We start from the raw sequence: 7,741 nt of genomic DNA, 5'->3' as shown, positions 1-7,741 counted from the left end.
TTTAATTTGACAGAGATCACAAGTAGGCAGAAAGGCAGAGGCAGAGAGAGAGAGAGGAGGAAGCAGGCTCCCTGCTGAGCAGAGAGCCCAATGCAGGGCTCGATCCCAGGACCCTGAGATCATGACCTGAGCTGAAATCAAGAATCTGTCACTTAGCCACCTGAGCAACCCAGGTGCCCCCGTTCTCAATGAATTTTTATTAACAACTCCCATCACTACCACAATAAGCAATTTTCACTCCTAGGGGCCTTTACCCCACCCCCCCGACACACACACAGAGCAAAGGTGAACACTGGAAACCCTCCATTCTAGAGAGATGCTTTAACACCTGTATTAACATAATCCAAATTGTGTCCAGTTTATTTTAAAAATATTTTAAAATTTTTTTCATTTTTTAATTTTTAAAATTTTTATTTATTTATTTATTTGACACAGAGAGAGAATAAGCAGGGGGAGTGGTAAGCAGAGGGTGAGGGAGAGGCAGGCTCCTCAGTGAGCAGGGAGCCTGGTGTGGGGTTCAATCCCAGGACCCTGGGACCATGACCTGAGCCGAAGGCCAACACTTAACCAACTGAGCCACTCAGGTGCCCCTGTCCAGTTTATTTTTTGAGGGTGTGTTCATGCGCTTTTGCATTCATTCACATAACAAAGTTTTACTGAGCTATTGATTGCAAGGTATTGGGACAATAGCAGTAAACAAAATAGACACAAATTCTTGCCATCAGTGGAGAATGTGTGTGTGTGTGGGGGGTCATGGGATAGAAAAGTAAATAAACAAGTGGCATAGCCATGTTTGATGGTTACGTGTGCTATGGAGAAAGCCAAAGCAGAGGAGGGGTTTTGTATGTCCCACCATGGGGGGCAATTTTAAAGGGCGTGGTCAGGGAATGTTGTGTTAAAAAGGTGACACATAAGTAACGATCTAAAGAAAGTGAGGGAGAGAAGTGTGTAGTTACTTGGTAGAAGAGAGTCCCAAGCAGAGGGAAAGGCCAGTGCAAAGGCACTGGGGCAGAAGCACACCTGTTGACAGAGAAGCTGTCCTGGAGACAACAAGGGGAGGAATGGGACATATGTCAGAGAGAGAATGGGGAAGGGCAGTGGGTGTCAGGCTTTGAGGGCCACTGGAAGGACACTGGTGTTTACTCTGAGTGAGCTGAGAGCCAAGCAGAGTTCTGAGCAGAGGAGTGACATCATCTGTCCTACATTTGAATAAGCTCATTCTTTTTTTTTTTTTTTTAATTTCATTTATTATTTGATAGAGAGAGAAAGCACAACCAGGGGGAGCTGCAGACAGAGGCAGAAGGAGAAGCAGGCTCCCCTGGGCTCATGACCTGAGCCCAAGACAGACGCTTAACCAACTGAGCCACCCAGGCTCCCTGAATAGACTCATTCTATAGGAGGTAAGTGTGGGAGAGCAGGGGGACCAGGCTGTGGGAGGCATGTAGGCAAGGGGAATGGTGGCTGGTGCCACAGTCATGGTGGCAAAGTTGGTGAGAAGAGGTCAACTTCCGAAGACAGGGCAATGAGCAGGGGGAAGGGGTGCATTAGAGGAGAAATCATTCATTTTGATTTGTACAAATATTTCCCTTGCGTATTTTGTCATTAGTCTACAATCCTGAATGTATGTAGGAAGAAGGACTAGCGTGCACACCCACACCTAGAAGGCGACAGCAGCAAGTTACCATGTCCTCTGCAGGACTCCACCACCCTTCTCAGGCAGAAGCGGTGATAACCAGGCCTCCCTCCCAGGCATGCTGTGAGGACAGTGCCTGCCGAGCACTTAGCAAACTCTTGCTCTCAATAAAGAGAAGCTGTTCTCATTAATAAAGTAGGATCAAGGGTCCCCCACACCCTCTGTCCAACCAATATGGCGAATTCCAACCCTCTTCTGAAACTTCAGAGACTAGCGCCTGGCATGTAGGCAGGGTGTGACAAAGCTCTACTTCGAGAAATGGGGTGTGGAGAGGTTAATCAGCGTTGGCTTCCCGGAAGAGGAGCTAGCCTCACTGCCTCTCTTCTCAGGTGAAGAAACCAAGGTTCAAAGACTTTAAATAACTCGTGTGAGGTCACAAAGCTAGACACTGGCAGAGAAGGGCTTGTGTCCGTGCCTGTCTGGCTCAGAAGCCACCTGGTGACAAGCCATTCCCATCAGAATAGAATGACGGCCATTCACGCGACGACCTGGGACAATGCCATCCGCATGGCCTCATTAAGTCAGGGTGGAGCCGGGTACGGGCACCTTGATGCCACCTTGCTATCCAGCCCACATTCTCGGGGTGAGCGTGAGTGGTGGGCTGGGCCCTATGCATGGGGGTTTGGCTGCATAACCTCACTTGACTGCTACCTTGAAGATGAGAAAACAGGCCCAGCAAGCTTCTGGAGCTCACCCGTGAGTGTCTCTAAAGAGACAAGAACCCAAGTGTTTCGGTAACCTATTGTGGTGACACCATCAACTAGACACCATCAGCTAGAAGAGTTATGGCTTAAGACAACAATTTATTTCTTCTCGTGATTCTGTGAGTCAGGAATTTGGGCAGGGCTCAGCGGGGTGGTTCTTGGCGGGTAAGTTACCTGGAGCTGTGAGACCGGGAGGGGATGGACCAAGAAGGCTTCATTCCCACGCCTGGCACCTCAGCCCTCCTCCACATGGCCTCTCCAGGTGGCCACACAGTGGCTTGAGGGTAGTTGGATTTCTTACATGGCAGCTGGCTTCCAAAGGCATGAAGGCAGAAGCTGTCAGCCTCCTGAGGGTCTAGCCGTCGGCTGGTCAGAGCAAGTCACTGGGTCAGCCCAGATTCAGGAGAAGGGGAAGCGGATTTCTCCTCTTGAAGGGCAACACGCACGTACCAGGGTGGGAGACATTTGTGGCCATCATGGGAGACCGACTACCATCCCCAGCCTCCTCACTGCCTTCACTCAGGCCCTGGGTATGACCCAGGGCACTGTTATTTTGGGGAACTCCGTGAAGCCTGGTAGACCCCCGGGACAAGGCCCACGACCATGGTTTGTCTTACGGTGCCCTCTTGCCCAACAACACCTTCATGTTCTGGGCCTGGATTCACAAGAATTTTTTTTTTTATTTTTATTTTTTTATTTTATTTTATTTTTTTTAAAGATTTCATTTATTCATTTGACAGAGAGAGATCACAAGTAGACAGAGAGGTAGGCAGAGAAAGAGAGAGAGAGAGAGGGAAGCAGGCTCCCCGCTGAGCAGAGAGCCCGATGCGGGACTCGATCCCAGGACCCTGAGATCATGACCCGAGCCAAAGGCAGCGGCTTAAACCACTGAGCCACCCAGGCGCCCCAAGAATTTTTTTTTTTTAAAGATTTTATTTTTATTTATTTGACAGAGAGAGAAAGATCACAAGTGTGGAGAGAAGCAGGCAGAGGGGAGAGAAGCAGGCAGAGGGGGAGGGGGAAGCAGGCCCCCTGCTGAGCAGAGAGCCCGATGCGGGACTCGATCCCAGGACTCTGGGATCATGACCTGAGCGAAGGCAGAGGCTTAACCACTGAGCCACCCAGGCGCCCCCACAGGAATTTACTCTATCTTGTTTCCTTGAGGGCAGGCACCAGTTTTTCCTCCTTCCTAGGATCCCAGACCCTGAGTTAGCCTAAACCTGTCTTTTTTTCTCTTTTTTAAAGGTGTATTTATTTATTTATGTTAGTAGGGGAGGGGCAGAGGGAGAGAGAGAGAGTCCCAAGCAGACTCCATGCTGAGTGTGGAGCCGACATGAGTCTCGATCGCAGGACCCTGAGATCACAACCTGAGCCAAAACCAAGAGTGGGATGTTTAACTGACTGTGCCACCCAGGTGCCCCACTTTTTTCGGTAAGCTCTACGCCCACTATGGGGCTCAAGCTCATGACCCCAAACCAAGATCAAGAGCTACACATTCCATGGACCAGCCTAAGCCTGTCTTGTTCTCAGGAACCTACAAGCACATGACACTTGCAGGTAGTCAACCACCTGAACAAAACGGGATCAGATTCACCTTTGCAGACCCAGCACAGGACCTTGCCCAGAAGAAGAGCTTCATAAATGGAGACTTTCTGGCCCCTGCATTCACGCGCTTGAGCTGGAACGAAGGAAGAGAGTTTCTTACTTTAGGACCCACCCCGTCTTCATCCCCTGGGAATGTGTTTAGGAAGCAGGCCAGCCCCCCCCACCCCCCACCCCAACAAGAACCTGCATCTAACCAGATGTCCAAGTGATTCCTATACCTGTTAAGGTTGGAGAGGACTCAGGTAGCAGTTCCCAAGGTAGAACAGGACAGGTTGGGAGGGCAGTTACCAGTTGAACCCCCTGGGGTTGAGCCCAGACGCCAGAATTTTCTGAAAGCTCCCCGGGTGACTTCAGTGTTCTTCCAGGGTCAAGAGCCACTGGTTAGTATTAGTTATGCCCAATGTGGGGCTAATACTTAGAGTATTAGTTCTCTAAGTGTGGTGTGTGGGCCGTCTGCATCCAAATCACTTGGGGGCACTTACCAAATATGCAATTCCTGCCTCCCACACCAAATTTTGGAGTCTCATTCTCCTGGGAGTGGGACCCAGAAATCCACACTTTTAACCATCTCTCTAGGTAATGCAAATTCATTACTGAGGTTTGAGACCCTCCGTTTAGGGCCGCAAATAAGGCAGTGATGAGGTTTGCAAACTCTACAAATGACAATGTGCACAAAGTTAGAAACTCCAGACAAGCGGAAGTAGGAAACAACAACTCTCCACACTCCTACTGTCTGGAGACAATGGGAGGCCCCTCGGCACCCACTCTGGAGACAGGGAGGAGCCCTCCTCCTCCGGAGAGGCTGCCCACCCCCCCCCCCCCACCCCATGCGGCGGTTGGCAGTAATTCGGGTTCTGTTCTGCTGGCGGGGTGGAGCTGTCATCTGGCCCGGACAGAATTATTGCCTCAAATTACATGGTTGATTATCAATTACTTGTGTCCGTGTGAGAGCATGTGTGCGTGTGTGCAGAAGTGTCTTTGCAAGTCATTAAGGGTCGTAATTCTGGATTATCGTTGATTAACGAGAGGGAGGCCTGGTACCTCCAGCAGCCGGGATGGCAGCCCCGCAATTATGTCCCAGCTGATCAGTAATTGGCGCATCGAAAGATGATTTCTCTCTCTCCTCTGCCACCTCCCAGCCTTTCCGGGTGGCTCCACAATTAGCTCCATTGCTCATTCCCTTCCAGCCCGGGCTGGGTTCACGGGTCTGCTTTCTGGCAGGCAGCACGGGGCTGGCTGATGGTGGAGGGGCGGTGGCAGAGGCGCAGTGGTGGGGGCGTGGAGCTGGCATGGGCTCTCTCTCGCTCGCTGAGAACTGCTGTGCCTGTCCCATCATCGCTCTTCCCAGGGAGCCAGGGAGCTGGTCTCTCCCTCCCTGCCTCCACCCCCACGGCCTGGCTGGGGAAACTGAGACTCCGAGAGGAGAGGGGCAACTTAGGAAACAAAACCCCCGGTGCACCAGGACGGCTCAGTCAGTTAAGCTTCGAACTCTTGATTTCGCGTCAGGTCATGATCTCAGGGTCATGAGATCGAGCCCCACGTCAGGCTCTGTGCTCAGCATGGAGTCTGCTTGTGATTCTCTCTCCCTCTTTCTGTCCCTCCTCCTCATAAATATGTAAAACCTAAAAAAAAAAAGTCCAAAACCAATAAGTTGGAATGGTATGGCAACCTGACCCCAACCTTGCAAAGCCAAGGCAAAATCAAAGACATACCTCCTATCATCACTCCCACCCTTGGGAGGCTGTGAGGTGCCTGTTGGTTGTCTCAGTTTTTGTCCTAGAGAACTTGCAAATAGATGCTCCAGCTCCCAGGTTGGAGGAAGGGCCCTAAGGAATATGTGGAAGGCGGCATCGTCGCCTGCTTGGATTATGACAATGGCCTCCTAACTGTTCTCCCACTTCCACGTTGGGCCCCCAACATCCATCATGCTGGAACAGAGGGACCCTGCTTCACACTCCACATGATACCCTCCCTCTAACCCAGGTAACTCCCCGTTGCCCTCAGGATAAAGTCCAGGACCCTGGTCTTCACTCCAGCCGCCCTCTCTGCCCCAGTGTGGACCCCTCAGTGTGCCAGCTCCCTCCACATGCCCATCCTGTCCTTTGCCCCGTCTGGTCCTTCTCCCTGGATCCCGTTTCCCTTCTCCCATCTTCCTTCACCTGGGGCACACACCCTCGGGAGGCCGTGATACTGCTCACGCTTGGGCTCCACTCCCAAGAAAGGGGTCCTGTCCTCCCCAGGGACCGGCAGTTAGAGAAGCAGAAACTGTAAGGATGGCTTTACAGGGTTTTGAGGGTATGGGGAAGGCGGGGCTATTCTGGAACCTTCCACATGAAAGACTCTGCAGAGCCACCAGGCAGTTTGTTTCTGAGCCTTGCAGCTGTCTTGGCCATTTTCATTTTTATCTACTTAGGGTGGTCAGCAGGTCATGGCAAGCGGGAGACGTGATGCTAATGACTCCGGCTCCACGTGGCGACCATTCAGGAAAAAGCTGCAATGTTCTCTCTGCCACATTAATCAGAGAAACACATCAAGAGCTGTTGCATGGAGACAGCTTTCCTCCCAGTACCTGCCCTGCATGCTAATCACCACCCCTCCTGGCGGTGAGTCAGCTCCATGCCAGGCGGGTGGTGGGGGAAGGCCAGAAATGCCAGCTCCCTGCGGTGGGGAGCAGCCGGGGCAGGGGAGGGGGGAGCCAGTCCTCACCCCCACACACACTGCATAAGACCATCATCGATGGGTGGACAGGTGGAGATGGCAAGTCATGGGAGAGTCCATCTCAATGTAAACCCTGGGCTACCTCCTTGGGTCTACTAGAGAGAATTCTCCAGAAGCTGATCCCTGGACAGAGTCCAGGCTTAAAGCAAGATGGACCTCACTGCTAGGCACTTTGGCAACAATAGGACATAGCTTCTGGTAGAGCTGCACGTGTGGCAGACACACATGTAAGCACTCTCCGTATATTACTCATTTAACCCTTTATGAATATTCCCACTGTGCGGATGAGAAAGGCAACACACAGACAGGTTAAGTAGCCAAACCAGGGCTGCACAGCTAGTAACAACTGATTGGGTGTGAACCCCAGCAACCATGCCGCAAAACACTCCCCTCCACCGCCTCTCTTTGCTCTGCTGGAGCTCAGAGTCCCCTGAGGCCCTGGGTGCATTTTGTATGTTTTCATTCATTCACTCATACAGCTACTGTTTGCAGAACACCTGCCATATATGAGGCGCCATACCAGGCACAAGAGAGACAAGGAGACGCAAAACAGGCATCAACGTAGTATTACCACAAATAGCTGATTGCAGAATGTGATAAGAGTCATGAGAAGCAGCGGGTTCCATGCAACTGTGTAATGGGAAGCCCGTTCACATGTGAGAGCCTTCATCAGGTCACGCAGGTTTGCAGACCCCTCCTTCCATCATTCTGTCTACAAGTACCTATCAATCGTTCATTCGGGCACGGTGCACCAGGACATGGTGGTGGGCGGGACAGAGAGTTTCTCCCTCAGGAGTAGCCTGGTGGGCAAGACAGAGAAATACAAATGTACCAGAAAAGGAATTAGAGCTAACGGTGAGGGTTCTGAGTGTTGTTATTATTATTATTATTGTTTTTATTGTTATTAAGAAAACCTTCATTTCTTTAAGGGTCTCTTGCAGGGAGAAAGCAAGCAAGAGAAAATACTTCTGCTAAAGACATTCACCTTGGCTTTGCCCACAGCTGCTCCCGAGCGTCCTTG

The 7,741-nt window shown here is 51.2% G+C and overlaps 1 long non-coding RNA gene across 1 annotated transcript; it reads left to right on the top strand.

Annotated features, from left to right (window-relative positions):
- Positions 1–1,345: 1,345 nt before the first annotated feature.
- Positions 1,346–7,535, top strand: LOC125104603 (uncharacterized). The gene is made up of 4 exons (XR_007128662.1): positions 1,346–1,400; positions 5,771–5,985; positions 6,416–6,605; positions 7,213–7,535. It is a non-coding gene; the product is annotated as an uncharacterized LOC125104603 (long non-coding RNA).
- Positions 7,536–7,741: the final 206 nt, after the last annotated feature.

The sequence above is a fragment of the Lutra lutra genome, chromosome 7 (assembly GCF_902655055.1).
Source record: "Lutra lutra chromosome 7, mLutLut1.2, whole genome shotgun sequence".
NCBI lineage: Eukaryota > Metazoa > Chordata > Mammalia > Carnivora > Mustelidae > Lutra > Lutra lutra.
This window is presented reverse-complemented; position numbering and strand designations above follow the sequence as displayed.